The 18,958-nt window shown below is 43.3% G+C and overlaps 1 long non-coding RNA gene across 1 annotated transcript; it reads right to left on the bottom strand.

Annotated features, from left to right (window-relative positions):
* Positions 1-2,412: 2,412 nt before the first annotated feature.
* Positions 2,413-18,700, bottom strand: LOC129384275 (uncharacterized). The gene is made up of 3 exons (XR_008612007.1): positions 18,573-18,700; positions 13,584-13,701; positions 2,413-2,685 (listed from the first exon to the last, which is right to left on the bottom strand). It is a non-coding gene; the product is annotated as an uncharacterized lncRNA (long non-coding RNA).
* Positions 18,701-18,958: the final 258 nt, after the last annotated feature.

The raw sequence follows: 18,958 nt of genomic DNA, 5'->3' as shown, positions 1-18,958 counted from the left end.
TCCGTAGAGTAACTTATCACCGAAAATGTTTCAAGGAAACAGAGACGATCCGGCTCGTTCAGGCTTTTGTGCTAAGTCGTCTCACATATGGCCTCCCTTTCTAGGCCCCTACGAAAACAGAACTAAAGGCCCTAATGCGTTGATTAGAACGTCGTACAAAGCGGCTCTCGGCCTACCACAGGGAACGTCTACTGAACGCCTGCTGGCTCGGGATTCACAATAACTACGAGGAGCTACGGGCAGCGACGCTCATATCTCAATGGGAGCGGCTTAGCTTAACCTCCTCTGGCAGAAAATTATTTTGCCGCGTGGGTTACCCTACTCGTCCACAGTATGCGGGAGAAGAACTCGAATCTCTGCCCAGAGTCCTTAGTGAAAGGATCATAGTAGCCCCAATCCCTAAGAACATGAGTCCGGAATACCACCGGGGACGTAGAAGTGCTCGAGCTCGAAAGTTAATGCAGCAATTCGGTGGAAACCCGGATACAGTCTACACAGATGTCGCTCGATGTGGTGCTGACAAATACGCCCTCGCAGTGGTAGGAGCGGCCGCAAATCAAGGGCTTGTGACTTGCGCAACGGCTAGAATTGCATCTGCGAGTACCGCGGAAGCTTCAGCCATCGCACTAGCTATTAAAACTAAGCACGCTCTGGGACAATCGTCGATAACTCTTACATATTCCCAAGTCGCATGTAGACTATTCCTCACCGGGAGGCTACCACACAGCACCACTCACCTATTAGGATCCAACCTAACGCAGAAACACATGATCATCTGGTGTCCGGGTCACGCAGGACTTCAGGGCAATGAGAGAGCGGACGGCGCAGCTCGTGCTTTTGTCAACCGAGCGGCCGACCACTCTGACGAAAACCCCTTTTTACCACGAGACATCCTTGAGCACCAGCGGCGCGAGCGAAGAAAGTACAGTCCACCACACCCTGACCTATCCAGGCAGGACTCTTATGACTGGCGCCGAATACAGACGCATACATTTCAAAACCTTTATTTGAAAAATGCCATTCACCCAACGCTGTACAGCGTTCGCTGTCCTTGGTGCGGAGGCCGGCCAACTCTCGCCCACATTACGTGGGACTGCCAGAACAGGCCACCCAAAATTATTACACCAAAAATAGCCGGCAAACTTTCCGGAAGGGAGCAGTGGGAGACTTGGCTCGCCAGCGAGGATCGGGAGATGCAACTAGCGCTCCTCGACCAAGCACGGCGGACCGCTTAAGCCAGTGGGGCCCTGGACTAGGGGTTCCACCCACTCGCTTTCTGCATTTTTTTTCTTTTAAATAAACGTTTTGATATATATATATATATATATATATATATATATATATATATATATATATATATATATATATATATATATATATATATATATATATTGGGCTACGCCGCCGTCATCATTGCATCGTCAAACACGTAGGCTATAATTGCACCGCCATCATCCAACACTGTCATTGAGGCTTCATTTCTTCGGTCCGCGTAAGCTATTCGTTTGCATTGACAATCGACTTCGATGGTTTGTCTAACAATTTTCTCATTGCATTTACCACAGCGAACCGCGCAATCTTTTGTTACTTCTACGTTGTCTATTCATTGGTATTGGCGCAGTAACTAACTTGCTAATTGCAGGTAGCACTTTCCCTTCTCCTCATGTTACTGCTACTTGCCACCAATGCTCACCGCAATTTTGCGTCGCACATTCTGCACAATTCCTGCCACACATTATCCATGTGGAACACGTTGAGCAACCGCATGTATGGTCGAGCTTAGGGTTATTTCCAAGAACAAAGACACTACGGATGAATGCTGTAAACAGCACAATGACCATGTCTGTCCCACTTGGCTAGTTTTAGCCTGCATCTTCAGCCTCTTTACGGTAATTGCTTCGCACGGTATCTGTACTAATGCGGCAAGTAGTGAGATGAAAGCAGTCATGCGGTGTAAATTTCTGTGCAGTGGGCACCGTTTGTGTAGACAGTAGCACGCAAATAGAAGATATCGTGATACATGAGCGTTTGCGCCGGATGGTGAGATAGTGCAAAAATATTAAAGATAACGGTCAATTGCATCCCAACACCTAGATGGCCGGAAAAGAAATTTCGGTCTTACATAAAGGAGATCTTTTATTTTGCCGCGTTGTGCTCACCCTCCACCCAAGCATCGATGAATAGCTGTCTCAGAAATCTTATAGATTTCATTTTCTCTCACACGGGTTAGTGTAATAACCATGCTATCAAAACATGTACTGCAAGAACAGTCGCTGTTTAATATTTCGCAAGTAATTTATTATTAAAAGTAAGGCTCGTATTATTTTTAAAAGCCTAATTTTAGTTTCTAGATGAAAAGACACAATAAAGAGAAATCAGCAAACAATGTAATGTCGGAAAAATTATTTTTATAGAATTCTAAAAAGTGATCATATCGCCTTTCTTCCATGCTGTAAAAAATGTCTGATATTACAGACAATTTTAGACAGAGATAGCGAAAGAGAGATGAAAAGCGGGGGGTTAACGAGACGCAACCTTTCTGTTTTGTATTCTGCTCCTGATTAAGGTAATTTATCTGCAGGCTTAGTCGAAGTTGATTTACACAGTTTACAGCAGTGCGGCCATGGTGCGTCCGCTATCACGGGAATCGAGGGCTTTTCACAAACTTCTCGCTTATTCGGACACCTGCATGTGAAAAATATATTTACATGTGAGCATTTGCAGGCAAAAATAGGCCTAATACATGTATGGTAATTAGCGGCTTGCAAAAAATGTTTCGTAAGTCTACCTCTGACTGAGCAGTTTTCAATAAATGAAAAGCTACAATGAAAAAAAAAATAAGGTATATATATTTTTTTCGTCGGCATTATTAGAATACATTCTTTTGTTATCTCCGTTCAATTTAAGTATTCCAAGGGTATCACAAGCAAGCTGGAATACGTAGACGTAAGTTTCTGTATGGAAACAAGAAATCAAATATATTGCCTGCAAGTTTATAGCCTTTATTGAAATTTTATTTTATGGGAAGCAATTTACACAATGAATAAAATATTTGACGTAATCGATTAAAACAAAAATAAAATTATGCACAGTGAAGTGATTCTGGAATTTACCTCAAAAATTACTGTAGAGACCAATTACGAGACCCCGGCATCTAACTACATGCATAGAATTCCACGTGAACGTCAGGAATAATATATGCTATGACAGCATCGGTCAGGATAACTGTAGGTGGCAGCTCGAGCGTGTAATCCTCTAGAGAAATTTTTGGCCGTGCTCCATGCTATCCTTATTTGTACACAAGTGTTAATGCACTACAATGCAGATCATTTATGCAGTGTAAAAAAACCAATACCGGTGCTAAAGAAGACAAGGTGCTCCTGATAACGTGATCCGTTGGGTACGTGCCTCTATTGTTTCTCTTTTTCCTGCTTATCTTTTACTTGTTTTCTATCCTGACCGTATCGCATATTGCGTGCAATAACGCCGACCTTAGTTGTGTCTGCTTGGCCTACATTCAATGCAGAAGACTTTCGCTGTATTCTTAAGTCTCGGCACCCACGCATGTGTGTTGAAGGACCCCGTTCCGCTTGAGGGCTAAGAATGCTTCTCGATGTCCTGTCACTCCTGGTGGGTAACGATGTATTTTGGCAAAACGGCGCTCGCGAGCTTCATCCGTCTTGTCGTAGCTGTCGCGTAATTTGGCGATACGAGCCTCACGTGCGTCGCCAGTCTAACTGACCCGTGGAACGCACGCGACCTGGACGTGCTCGTGTTGTCTGTCTTGAGCATCGGTAGGTGTCTTGCAGCCCGGTTACATGTGTCAGTTATGAGCCTTTTAAAGGGCCCCTCACCAGGCCCCATAGAAAATTTTTGTCATTTGCTAGGAGTTGTTACGTGTTGTCTAGGGTACGTTCTGCTGCAAAAATGTTTTAATCCCTTCATTAACAGCCGAGGTAGAAATATTTCAGTGCGGCGGACCCATGATTTCAGGAGGCGAGCTCCGCTGCCAAGCTAAGCACGCTCTCCACTCGCCCTGTATAGCCTCCGCAAGCGAAGTTGCTTCCCTGCGTTCTCCCATACCGGACATCGAGGATTGCACGATGCATACGTCACGGACCCCGCCTTCATATTTTCCTGCTCGCTTTTTGCGGCACGGCGAACTTCCGCTGACGGCGTCGCGAGCGAGCTGTTGTGATTGCCTAGTTTCGGGCGGCGCACGATTTCGCGCGGGTCACAGAGCGGATCACAAGCAGATCACAGAGCATGATCTCGGGTTAGAACACTGTAGAAAATAACCTCGTCTCGGTGTCTGCGCGTGGTTGCATGACGTGGGAACAAGGGAACGAAACGAAATTGCATATTTCTTGCTGCGGTCAAAAATAAAACAAGAACATGCAGGAATTCTGATGGTGGTGTTGTCATTTATCTAAGCTTTTCATTCATCTGTCCGAGATATCATTTACACAAATAATAGATGTTATCTTGAATATTTCTCGAAGTCACGTGTCACCACGATCGACGTCACAGTGCAAACACGTGTCCGAGGCGCACTTGCACGTGTACGTCATCTTCCTGCTTGGAGCGCGGCGGCCGTGAGGAGAAGGAAAACTGCATTCTGCTTGAAATTTCAGGTTTTTCCGCGGTGCATTGAGATGTAATACTTTGCACACACGATCGTTATCGTGCAATGTGCGCTCTGCGCTTGCCAGCTCAAAATGGCCAGACTTGCTGAGGGGCCTTTTAAAACTCAATCAAGTAGCTACTTCCACGTCCGTGCCCGCTCAATCGCGACAGCGCGAATGCGCGATCAGTGCTGCTTCTCCGATCCAACTGTTCTACGGCGTAAACCCTGGTGGGCATGCAGTGGGCTTGCATTAGTGCACATTACTGGGGACGGTGCTGCTGACTTATTTGCATCGCCTGCGAAATTGAGCCCCGACAAATAGTCACCTAACCTGCTTGAGCAAATAAAGTAGTCTATGGATATTTATGAGCCTCGCATTTTTTCCAACTGTCGATACACTTTTCCTTCTTCAAAAGTTTTGTGTCTGCCTTGAATCGTTATTTATGCAAGTAACCAACACAGTCCTCTCAAACTGTCCCCTGCTTTTTTGTACTTGCTTCCTTCGACTGTTCGCCGAATAATGCTACCATCCGCGTTCTGGTCTTGCGCTTATAGAAGGTACATTTACATGTTGGCCTGCCTAGGTGAATACCTTTCCATTGTATCTGGATGCGAAGAGTTGCCTCTGGATATCCGCTGCAGTACACGCATGCCTTATTCTGTGGCGAATATTTGCTCCGGTATGATTGTGTCCCTAGGGAAGCAGCTCGAGCCTCAAATATCAAGACATTACCCTTTTTGTTACTGTACGGTTTATACATTCCAATTTCTCTCTTGTAAATTTTTTTCTAAACATTCATTGTCATTTTTTTTTGTTTCTAATCTTTGCATCCAATTCACTGTCTCTGTTTCTGTCTCTTTCTTTTTGATGCCTCCTGGTTGTCTACTTACGCTTTCAATTACCCTGTACTGGGTAGCCAACGTGTATTGACCTCTTCCTCCATTCCTTCTCGAGCTACAATCTTTTGAGCTACATATATTTGTTCATTCTGAGCCAGTCTTTTATTTTTACACAAGTTCTTGTGTTTTCCTTCAAAAATAATTCTGCTCTGCACTTTTTTGACTCCAAAGAGGCCGAACTCACGTCTACTTGCACCACCTCATTTGTGGTTTTACTATGGGAAACCAAAGCTAGCCGGCCTACGATCTTTCGTTAACTTACAACCACTGGGCACTCCGCACTATCTGGCCAAGGGTGCGGCAGTTTAGTTAAATGGTACTTGCTGGCGGAACTGCAGTGGCTGGTTATGACCTAATGACTCATATATACCACTCCGTTTAGGGCCAAATGCACTCGCTTTAATTATATCCTTATTTGATTACTATTCCTGCGTGTTCTCGGCATGACGATATATCAGTTATCACCATAGTGATGTTCTTACGACCAGTACAAGTCACCAAACCGACCTCTTATTTTTTTCTACAAATGGTTAAAGGATACCCAGATTCTGTGTAGCCGAAATTCATCTGAAGAGAGTAAAGTAAACGTAGATGTCCCGATTTGCACGCATTAAGTAATCTGACATTATTATTTAAATGCAGATTTTGAAACATTGACATGCCGATGTGTTCCAATTTGACAGATGGCATCAAAACACGCTTGTAATGTGTTTTAAGGCTCATATTTCCCACAAACGCGAATACTGGTGTGGTTGAAAGGAAGGGACATTTAACGCCGGAACCAAGTTCCCCTCATAATCACTTCATCATCATCATCATCAGCCTGGTTACGCCCACTGCAGGGCAAAGGCCTCTCCCATACTTCTCCAACTGCCCCGGTCATGTGCTAATTGTGGCCATGTTGACCCTCCAAACTTCCTAATCTCATCTGCCCACCTAACTTTCTGTCGCCCCCTGCTACGCTTCCCTTCCCTCGGAATCCAGTCCGTAACCCTTAATGACCATCGGTTATCTTCCCTCCTCATTACATGTCCTGCCCATGCCCATTTCTTTTTCTTGATTTCAACTAAGATGTCATTAACGCGCGTTTGTTCCCTCACCCAATCTGCTCTTTTCTTATCCCTTAATGTTACACCTATCATTCTTCTTTCCATAGCCCGTTGCGTCGTCCTCAATTTAAGTAGAACCCTTTTCGTAAGCCTCCAGGTTTCTGCCCCGTACGTGAGTACTGGTAAGACACAGCTGTTATAAACTTTTCTCTTGAGGGATAATGGCAACCTGCTCTTCATGATCTCAGAATGCCTGCCAAACGCACCCCAGCCCATTCTTATTCTTCTGATTATTTCACTCTCATGATCCGGATCAGCAGTCACTACCTGTCCTAAGTAGATGTATTCCCTTACCACTTCCAGTGCCTCGCTACCTATCGTAAACTGCTGTTCCCTTCCGAGACTGTTAAACATTACTTTAGTTTTCTGCAGATTAATTTTTAGTCCCACCCTTCTGCTCTGCCTCTCCAGGTCAGTGAGCATGCATTGCAGTTGGTCCCCTGAGTTACTAAGCAAGGCAATATCATCAGCGAAGCGCAAGTTACTAAGGTATTCTCCATTTACTCTTATCCCCAATTCTTCCCAATCCAGGTCTCTGAATACCTCCTGTAAACATGCTGTGGAGAGATCGTATCTCCCTGCCTGACGCCTTTCTTTATAGGGATTTTGTTGCTTTCTTTATGGAGGACTACAGTGGCTGTGGAGCCGCTATAGATATCTTTCAGTATTTTTACGTACGGCTCGTCTACACCCTGATTCCGCAATGCCTCCATGACTGCTGAGGTTTCGACTGAATCAAACGCTTTCTCATAATCAATGAAAGCTACATATAGTGGTTGGTTATATTCCGCACATTTCTCTATCACCTGATTGATAGTGTGAATATGATCTATTGTTGAGTAGCCTTTACGGAATCCTGCCTGGTCCTTTGGTTGACGGAAGTCTAAGGTGTTCCTGATTCTATTTGCGATTACCTTAGTAAATACTTTGTAGGCAACGGACAGTAAGCTGATCGGTCTATAATTTTTCAAGTCTTTGGCGTCCCCTTTCTTATGGATTAGGATTATGTTAGCGTTCTTCCAAGATTCCGGTACGCTCGAGGTCATGAGGCATTGTGTATACAGGGTGGCCAGTTTTTCTAGAACAATCTGCCCACCGTCCTTCAACAAATCTGCTGTTACCTGATCCTCCCCAGCTGCCTTCCCCCTTTGCATAGCTCCCAAGGCTTTCCTTACTTCTTCCGGCGTTACTTGTGGGATTTCGAATTCCTCTAGACTATTCTCTCTGCTATTATCATCGTGGGTTCCACTCGTACTGTATAAATCTCTATAGAAGTCCTCAGCCACCTGAACTATCTCATCCATATTAGTAATGATATTGCCGGCTTTGTCTCTTAACGCATACATCTGATTCTTGCCAATTCCTAGTTTCTTCTTCTCTGCTTTTAGGCTTCCTCCGTTCCTGAGAGCTTGTTCAATTCTATCCATATTATACTTCCTTATGTCAGCTGTCTTACGCTTGTTGATTAATTTCGAAAGTTCTGCCAGTTCTATTCTGGCTGTAGGGTTAGAGGCTTTCATACATTGGCGTTTCTTGATCAGATCTTTCGTCTCCTGCGACAGCTTACTGGTATCCTGTCTAACAGAGTTACCGCCGACTTCTATTGCACATTCCTTAATGATGCCCACAAGATTGTCGTTCATTGCTTCAACACTAATTTCCTCTTCCTGAGTTAAAGCCGAATACCTGTTCTGTAGCTTGATCTGGAAGTCCTCTATTTTCCCTCTTACCGCTAACTCATTGATCGGCTTCTTATGTACCAGTTTCTTCCGTTCCCTCCTCAAGTCTAGGCTAATTCGAGTTCTTACCATCCTGTGGTCACTGCAGCGCACCTTACCGAGCACGTCCACATCTTGTATGATGCCAGGGTTAGCGCAGAGTATGAGGTCTATTTCATTTCTAGTCTCGCCGTTCGGGCTCCTCCACGTCCACTTTCGGCTATCCCGCTTGCGGAAGAAGGTATTCATTATCCGCATATTATTCTGTTCCGCAAACTCTACTAGTAACTCTCCCCTGCTATTCCTAGTGCCTATGCCGTATTCCCCCACTGCCTTGTCTCCAGCCTGCTTCTTGCCTACTTTGGCATTGAAATCGCCCATCAGTATAGTGTATTTTGTTTTCACTCTACCCATCGCCGATTCCACGTCTTCATAGAAGCTTTCGACTTCCTGGTCATCATGACTGGATGTAGGGGCGTGGACCTGTACAACCTTCATTTTGTACCTCTTATTAAGTTTCAGAACAAGACATGCCACCCTCTCGTTAATGCTATAGAATTCCTGTATGTTACCAGCTATATTCTTATTAATCAGGAATCCGACTCCTAGTTCTCGTCTCTCCGCTAAGCCCCGGTAGCACAGGACGTGCCCGCTTCTGAGCACTGTATATGCTTCTTTTGGCCTCCTAACTTCACTGAGCCCTATTATATCCCATTTACTGCCCTCTAATTCTTCCAGTAGCACTGCTAGACTCGCCTCACTAGATAACGTTCTAGCGTTAAACGTTGCCAGGTTCATATTCCAATGGCGGCCTGTCCGGAGCCAGGGATTCTTAGCACCCTCTGCAGCGTCGCAGGTCTGACCGCCGCCGTGGTGAGTTGCTTCGCAGCTGCTGGGGACTGAGGGCCGGGGTTTGATTGGTGTGTTCATATAGGAGGTTGTGGCCAAGTACTGCACCAGGGTGGCCAATCCTGCTCTGGTGAGGGAGTGCGTTACCGGTTCTGGTCACCGGGATCAGGCCACACTCCAGGCCTGTTTACGCAATTTTATCAACACGCGGAATTTTTTTTTTTTTTTTTTTTAATCCGGTGGAAAATTGCGCGGCACCGGGATTCGAACCACGGACCTCTTGCACGCGAGGCGGGTGTTCTACCTCTACGCCACCGCTGCCCTCTCCTCGAAATCACTTATCTTTCTTTAATCCCTAGGAATGCTCGAAACATCTCTGAATTAAATCTTACTTTGCTATTCGTAGCATTGTTGCAACGCAGGCTTAGTAGGAAATGAACTAACTGGAATCTAATAAACCCGTGCAGCAGTGTGTGATCCCGACCGCAGGAATGAATTACACACTCTTGTCCGTTATTGAATTGGTAAAGTAATCTAAATCGTTTTTTTTTTATTCGAAGCACATTCTGTATTCCATGTGAAGCGAAGTTTAATAAAGTGCTCCCTTCATTTTCTTCTACTCTTCATCTACAATCCACTTCGAAGTACAGCGATTACATGCCTACCCGGAAAATCAGCAAGACGATGAAATCCTCACTACGCGAACCATGCGATCCAGGTGACCGCTAAATACACTGTCTGAACGCACCAAACCTCGTGACAGAAGTCACAAAATCTATCGCCCTATTATTCGAATTAGGCACTTGGAGGCGTCTACTTGTTTCACTGAAGATATTGGGTATTGCTTGTTATCTGAATGCACGAACTCACAGAGAATGAATTCGAGCCTCCGGCAAATGTGCAGGTATTATGATGAAGTACAGATGGGGCTTCGTACAGAGGCTGACTCTGTAATTGAGCGCAGTCCTTTGTGGGAGATATTCCTCGATTCAAATGCCGCAGAATTTAATGTCATCATAGTCAGGAAGCATTTGTCTTGAACGTTAGGGTAGAAAACATCCTGCAGCGAATTTGCTCACAACGCCAGCAGCTAGAGCAACGAGAAATAATTTCTTGCCCATGGTGCATTCTTTTGCTGCAAATCACCAACAGCTTGTTCTAACGAGACAGAGAAAGGGATCTGTGTGGAAAGCTCGAAACTAAATCACCCTAAGTAATAACAACAGGTGTCAAATCACAAATCGTTGTCGAAGGGCAACGTTAAGAGGAAGCTTTAGCTCGGGCCCAACTCCGATGGGGCCTATTCAAATACATGGAAAACGCAAAAACGTTTTTTTGAGATAAGCCCTGGACAGATTTTGATGAAATCTGTCGCATTTGAGAGCGAAAGTTAAATTATAGTGACTGTTCCAAGCGGAATTTCTATTTAGGGCTTGAATTCTGATGCAAAAATTTCGAAAGTGCAAAAGTTTTAAAAAATAGAGGCACGAAATTTGCAAATTCATACCTCTGCATCAAGAGTAGATATCGCGGTTCTGTAAGCGGAATCTATTAGATGATTGAAAGTGGACAAATTCAATACGTCGTTTTACATATTACGTGAATCTGTTACGTTGTTTACAGGGGTTGCGCAAAAGCTCCATTTCCATAATAAAAAATTTTTCGGCATTCATGTGTAACATATGAATTTTGTCCGATTTAGATGTGCTATTAGAAGCATTTCACAGAATTGCATTACCGTTTTTGGTTGCTGAGTTACAGATTTCTAAACTTGATAGTTTCGTTTTTTGAATATTTTCGATTTTGCAAATATTTAATAAAAGCTCCACGACCTAAATCAAGAATTCAAAGCTAACATTCAGCAGATTTTAAGGCTTTCTTTTCAATACAACAAATCTTATCAACTTTGGTGCTGTGGTTGCCGAGAAAAATTAATTCTCCTTTTACGTGTATTTAGACAGGAGCACCCGAGCTAAAGCTTCCTCTTAAATGCTGCTGTTTTCTTTCAGGGTGAGGGAATAACCGATTGCGCCTGGCGTCATTCATACACTGACATTCAATTCCAGATTCAGTTCAGTTCGTCTTAGTAATTGGTTAGAATGAAACACTCATAAGACTTGATTACAAAATTAAATCAGTGGACTTTACGCACCAAACGAACTATGTCATTATTAGGGACACCGTAGTGTGGATCTCCGGAATAAATTGGTCTGCCTGGGGTATTCACAGCGAAGCTGTCAATGGCTAGGATCCTGGAATTTTTCCGCGAGCCTCATTTTGACAGAAATTCAAGTGGGCCGATCCCGTTGGCAGTGCAGGACCAGGAGCAATGATTATACGCCGTGAGGCAGAGGCGTGAAGCGAACATACAGCTCAGCTTTCGTTTCAGTACGAATCACACAAATTAAGATAACCGTCACACCACGTGATTGATGACGAGGCGCGCACAGTTGCGCGTTGATAAACGCAACTTGCCGGCAATCCCTCATCGGTGGCCGCTGAGATGGCAATAACGTAGACATCTCAAAACCAGAAACAAAGCGGTGATACAACCATTTCGAGAAAGAGTTTGGCCTCGGTTACATGAATGATCCGATTCAACCAATTACCGTACATAGGTCATACATCGATTTAACTTTAGCAAAGCAAATTTCTCATATAGGAACGGAAAATGTCTGTGTGTATCATAGAGACCACAAAGCAGTTGCAGCAGTAATTTGAAAGTAATACATACGGTAAAGGTTTCGTAAACTGCATTGAAACGTGTGTTTGTATCATATATCACGTCGAAGAGCAATGTACATAATGGGTCCACATCACGAGATCAGTTTTCGACAAGTTCCGCAACATTAGAGGCAACATACCTGCAGCTTCGCTGACCCACCACGTTCGGCAGAGTGAATTGGCGCATATATATATATATATATATATATATATATATATATATATATATACACTGCGTCCCTTTATTATCGGCGTTCAGCTGCCGCTACCTGGATAAAATGTGTATTTGGGTGGGAGCTGGGCGCAACGGCATGGCCACCGAGCTACCTTAAGAGGTTATGGGCTGTTTTTAGGCACAAGACGTGAACATTCTATGGTGCGATACATGCTCGGAAGCTATTATTTTCGTAGGTCCATACATGCCGTGGAGGTCTCACGAATACACGATTGCTGCTTTCGCATCCGTATTCGTGCGCTCTGTTGGCAGAGGGGAACGCTGCCACGAGCGGGATTGTATGAGAAGAGCCGGAGTCAGAGCCATACTTACAATTTAGCCTGTGAAATGTGAACACGTACTGCCTTGTCCCGAAATAGCAGCATAATTTCTAGGTACAAAATTTCTCTAAGTGTTATTTTTTTATCATCGTTTCTTACCAGTTCAATTGTAGAGCAAACTATACGGCGCCGACATATGTACTGGCAGAACTGTCTGTATTTAACTAAGGAGCTCTCCCGCTCTTTCTCTCAAACTCCCCACCTTCTCGATGACAAAGGCAGCGCGACAGCTTATGGCGAGGCGTGAAAGCAGAGTCATTCGAGCACTAACGCGTTCCGCGTAAGCGCGCATATATTTATCCAGCGCACATGTGACGCGAGAAAGTCCACTACGTTTTACGCTTGCGCATTGCGATAATGCATAGTCATGATTTCCGCAGAGCACATGGCAACGTCAAACTTAAACTGCGTAATTACCCTTCCAGTTTCCTTCGCTTGTGAACACCCTCAGTGAAATGGATGATTGTGGAAGAATATGAAGCGACAAGCTCTAAAAAAATTTGCCTCATTGTTTTTGCATGACCCCCCCCCCCCCCCCGTCTATTGCTCTTCGGAGTTCATTGTTTTGCATGAGTGGCAAAGATTTCTATTCTTTTCTAAATCCACGCGGGCACCTACCTACTCGCACGTAAAGAATGACCGCTGTTGTGAAGCTGTTATGCTAATCCCTTCAGCATTTCCCGTCACGTCTATTTGTGAGATGGTACACATTTATTTCCATTCCTCGAAAAGTGGCGCCTGTTTCTAGTGGTCGCAAGTATTTTATCTTTGTCCTTTTGCGTTCTTCTTGTAACAAACTGTGAATGAACTTATCCAAATGTAGACCTTGTATTGCTTTTCATATACGTGATATTGTATTTGTTGAGTATTGCAACATAGTTTATGCTGCTTTTGTTGTAGAGTCCCATCGTAAATTAATATGCACAGATACATGTTTTAAAATATATATGCGAGTTTACTTGAAACTTCCTGCACGACCCCTGCGCAATACGTGCATATCAAAATAAGTAGCGCGCTTTTTCGTGTTCGAACGCACAGCGTGCGGGAAGGTACTATAAAGGGTCATTACAAAAATTCGCGCATATAGCATATAATATTTACCCTCGGACTGTAATTTCCTGTCCACTTGAACTGCATTCAACCATTACGCAAGGAAATGGGAGGGCCTTGCTTTTCCCAGCCGGAACTGGAAATCCGAAAGCAGCGCACTCTCCTACTCCTAAAATAAAATGGAAAATGAGCGTTCTATTTGAACATTTCAGAAGAAACCGTATGCAGGTATTATCAAAGAGCATCGGGTTAATCATGTATAGTTACGCTATGGTGAATCGCACCATTATTTTCAGAAGATAACTTTTCATGTATATATAAAAAAGTAAATTTGGTTCCTTCAACGTTAAAATACCAGGAATGTTGACACGAACGCTGTGGGGAAGACGGCTTGCCCAGGTCTTTAGTGCAAATTACAAAAAATGCATTAGTTGCATTATTGTAAGTTAAAATACTGGACTGTAGCTGTCGTCACTTTGTTCTTCTACTAGATGGCAAATTCATGCACAAATAATTTCATTATCGTCAACATGCTAAGACGGCAAAAGAAAAGGTATTTGCTGAAAGAAAGAAACGTTGGCTAAAGGTACAGCTTGTCTTGGCATGTTACTCTTTACCACGGTATTGAGACGAACAAGGAAAGGATGCAATCAAGGAAAATGAGATTGCGCAGACTGGTTATAAAAGATCACAATAAAATTTTCATGAGTAAATACGTGATCCTTTTTTCCGTGATAAAAATAAAATTTGAAAAAGAATGTACATATGTGCGCTTTCTGCCAAAATGCGCAAAATATTTTAGACCTAACATAGCCACCCTTTCGTGTGTCTTTTAACATGTGTCAATACACGTTGCACCAGCCAATGCGAAATCACTCGTCCAGCTTTTTAAGTGTAACCAAAAAGGTACCCTAGGCACGACTGGCTAAGCAGCAGCGCGCTTCTTCCTCTTGTCTCCACCAGGAAAAACATAAGCAAGAACATTCGTTGCAATATAAGCTCGCTCTCAGTGTTTATAAGACAGCTTAATGAGTAATGAACACATGAATATACAACGGGTAATGAGACGCCTATATGTCGGGGACTCAGTGCAATGTGCGGTAGATCTTGATCTTGCCTTCTATCTTTTTTATGTTCCCATTTGACGAGGACTGCATGCAAATTTCTGGTGATTTCTTGATCAAACTACGTTCTGCATTTTTTTAACCTGTGACATCGTTTTCGCTTATCTCGCAATATCTTTATATTGTTTCTCTTATGTAGAAAACAGTAGCCGTCCCCAATATAGGGTGAGTGTATCTTATTCTTTAAATTTAATTTCAATAAATACCAGCAGCATTACAACATTCATCGCAAATTTGCTGTTGAAATGATATTTTTTAGTACCCAACATCTGCAAGAGCAATAAACATTGCATTTTTTCATCCGTCGAGAAAAGAAACGTTCCGGACTCATCTCACTGTACTAGTTGAAAAAATGTTTTAAAAGGTTGTCTTAAAGCAAATGTCAAAAACATTAGTTCCTTGCCTTTGTCGTTGAAAATATTTTCTAAGGCCACTGCAATAGATACAGACTTCACTTCACTTCACTTCACTTTATTACCTTAAAACCCCCATTAGAGCGGTATCACATAAGGGGTGGTTAATAAACTAAACATTGGAAACAGGCGTTCATTTTGATGTATGGGTGACAACAGCTTCAGTAAAGGCAGATGGGCTTGTGATGGCTGCGATGGCGTGTGGAAGGCCGTTCCAGTCCCTTGATGCTCGAATAAAAAATGATGCTTGAAAAGTGGTGGTCCGGGCACGTGCGCGTGCAACTTGAAGCGGATGACCGGTGCGATGAGATACGTATGAAGTGGGCGTGATGTACGGTGGGTGACTTAGGGAGCTGAAAAAAATGAGCGGAAGAGAGATATGGTGGCAACCTGTCGATGGAAAGGAAGCGTTTCCAAGCCAGATTGCGCTTTCATCGATGAAATGCTGATATCGTATGAATATGAAGATTGAATGAACCTAGTAGCGCGATTTTGCACAGCCTCAAGTGCATTTATGATATAAATCTGATGCGGATTCCAGATGGGAGATGCATATTCAAGTTTCGATCTTACAAATGATTTATAGGCCAACGCTTTTACTTGTTGTGGGGTATGACGGAGATGTCGCCTAAGAAATCCCAGTGATCTATTAGCAGCTGAGATGATGTTAGTAGCGTGCAAGCGCCAGGACAGATCACAAGATAGGATGACACCAAGGTATTCGAATGATTGGACTGATTTTATTGGAACATCAGCAATGGAATAGGTAAATGTGGGGGGGTTACGGCTGCGAGTGAAAGACACGAGTTTATATTTGTTAGGATTTAGGTTCATTAGCCAGCGATTACACCATTCTTATACATTATTGAGATTGTTCTGGATGAGTGTGTGGTCAGATGTGTTAGTAACTTTGCGGTAGATTACACAATCATCTGCAAACATGCGAATGTTACATAATACATGCGTTGGTTGATCGTTAATGTAAATTAAAAAAAGAAGTGTTCCCAAGAGGGATCCCTCGGGAACGCCTGATGTTACAGGGAGTCTGCTATAATAATCGTTATTAACACAAACAAACTGAGAGCGGTTAGTCAAGAATGCTTCTATCCATTTTAGTACGTCGGGGTGTAAATTTAACTGAGACGATTTTAGCAGCAAACATTTATGAGGAACTGTGTCAAATGCTTTTGCAAAATCCAGGAATATGGCGTCAGTCTGAAGGATACTGTCAAGGTTAACATGCAGGTCGTGAAGGAAAATTGCCAGCTGTAGTAGCTGTAGTGGCGCAAGAGTAGCCTTTTCGAAATCCGTGCTGACAAGGGTGAAAAAAAACTGATTCAGTCTAAAAAGTTCATGATATGCGACTATATGACGTGTTCCATGATACTGCAGGGGACACTCGTAAATGATATAGGACGATAATTTAATGGGGTGTCTCTGTTGCCTGATTTGAAGACTGGAACGACCTTGCCCACTTTCCAGTCGGATGGTAAGATGCCTGTAGAGAGTGACTGTGAAAACAACAAAGTTAGGTACGCAGCAGATACATGGTTAATATTTTTTAGGAGTTTGGAATTAATATCATCTACACCTGCTGACAATGAAAGCTTGATGTTATCAATAACCGAAGTGATTCCGTCTGCCGAGAATATAATTGGCGACATACGCGCAGTTATGTTAGTAGATGTGGGAAGATCTGGAGTTGAAGTCTCGTTAGTAAATACAGACAAAAAGGCTGCGTTAAAAATGTCAGCACACTCGCTGTCGCTGACCACTTCACCATGTGCATTTAACACGCTGATCATGCGCGCCTCCTGAGGGTTTATTATTTGGCAAAATAGACGAGGGCTGTTCGTAAGCATTTTAGGCAGTTTATCGTGGAAAAAGGAGAATTTAGCTTTCCGTATAGCCCTCAGATAATCTTCCTCGGCCACAAAATATTTCTCCCAAGCAGAGGGGTGTCCGTTTAGTTGGCTGAGCGGAAGAGACGTTTCTTTTTGTTTTCAAGTCGCTTAAGCGTTTTAGTGAACCATGGCTTGTTACGATTTCCGCGGAACATTATTCTTGGTATGAATTTATCAACGAGATCACCTAGTTTGTTTTTAAATATTGACCAGTTTTCATAAATAGAGCGCGTAGAACATAACCTTACGAACGTAGGAAGAAATGTGCTCATATCACTATTAATTGCATCATAATTACCTTTATTGTACAGGCGGATTGTTTTGCTGACTAAATGGCGTTTCACGGGTTGAAACTAAAATGTGGCGTGAATTACTTTATGGTCGCTGACTTCAGGTAGATATGCTATTGATGATAAGCTTTCCGGATTACTGGTTAGGATGAGATCTAAGATGCTAGAAGTGCTCAGTGCAACGCGTGTAGGTTCTGATACAAGTTGGGTTAAATTAAAATTAAGGCAAAAATCCACGAAATCTCTGGCAGGCTCACTGCCCATAGTAACGGGGCAGTGATTGTAGTTTACCAGCGACATCAAGGGGCGAGAACACCAACGTATAAGTGAATTCCATAAGCTCTTAAACTAGTTAAACCCGATTTCCAGCGCACCTGAAGCTGGTACACAGGAAAGGCTCTGTTTAATATGTGAATTTCCCTGATTTACAACCATCAACATCACCACCACAGCATACAGATATTGTAATTTGTAGCTCCCCAATCGTTTACTGTACTCACATTTCGCACAAGTCAGCAGGTATCATGTTACAAAGGCTCAACAATGAAAGAAGACAAGTGTTGGAAGTGAGCATTGGGCAAAGTGGTGCGCGTCTCCTGGACATTGGCCAAAAGCATTAAATGTCCTCCCAGTCTATAAAGGTAAGTGCTCCTGTCTATCTTCAAGTGCCGCGAGCAGTGTGTGAATTAGCTCACTGTAAAAACAACAACTGCCTCTTCGTAATGTACTACACTGAAGGATGTGAAAATAGTATCCGGACTCGAGTAACCTCATTCTATTTGACATTCTCCTACAGTCAACACGTTGGTGTTATCGATTAGGATAGCAATAGGGGCTTGTTGGTAGGGCATATCTTATTTTGTTATAGCGCAAGCTTGACACGGACAACAAAAGGCAAACAGAAGTCAGATGTGCCTTCTGTTGTCCGTGTCATGCTTGCGCTATAACAAAATAAGGTTGTTGTTCTCTTTATATTGTTGCTTTTCTTTCTGCCCTCACTTCCCGGAAAAGCTTCTTGCATTGTTTTGCATTCTTCGTGCTAGTCTTCCTGGCCCGATATTTCGACTATAGCTTGGCAGTACCCATGCTGTACACAAGTTCCACTGCTGTCGTTACGAACTTGAGATGGGTGATCACTTCATGCTGACATAAATGGCTGCAGGTACAGTAATAGTAATTTATTGAACTTGCGTAAATATGCCTATATGTGCGTGGGTGTCTTAATAACATTGAGGCTCAAGTTATTTTTAAGTGTAATTGAAATTCAATAAAAGCAATGAATAGAATGGGTGCAAAATTGCAGACTTACCGACCGGGTACCTTACAGGGCATTCATCATCTATTCCTAATGGGATAGTCACCGCGCATGCGGCAGGATGTGCCACGATTGCAATGCATGCTGCGATTATCAACCCAGCTACAGGAAGCTCCATGGTACCCTGACACTTGAGCGCCTGGTAGGGATGAATAGATAAATTACATTTATTATACTCCTATTCCTTTTTATAGCAAAGTACTCAACTGCTCTCAATCCGATTTTTGGAACAAATGCGCTATATTGGTGAACAGCACAACGACCGTTGAGCTCGTTTTCTTCAAGCGTTATTCCGGTGTTCTTGGCAAAACTATAAAAGAGACAGAAATCTTAGCTAAACTCGTGTTGCGGAAATTGAATTTGATGAGCAATTGTCCCTA

The sequence above is a fragment of the Dermacentor andersoni genome, chromosome 8, assembly GCF_023375885.2.
Source record: "Dermacentor andersoni chromosome 8, qqDerAnde1_hic_scaffold, whole genome shotgun sequence".
Lineage (NCBI taxonomy): Eukaryota > Metazoa > Arthropoda > Arachnida > Ixodida > Ixodidae > Dermacentor > Dermacentor andersoni.
The sequence above is the reverse complement of the archived record's forward strand: the minus strand, read 5'-3'. Positions and strand labels throughout refer to the sequence as shown.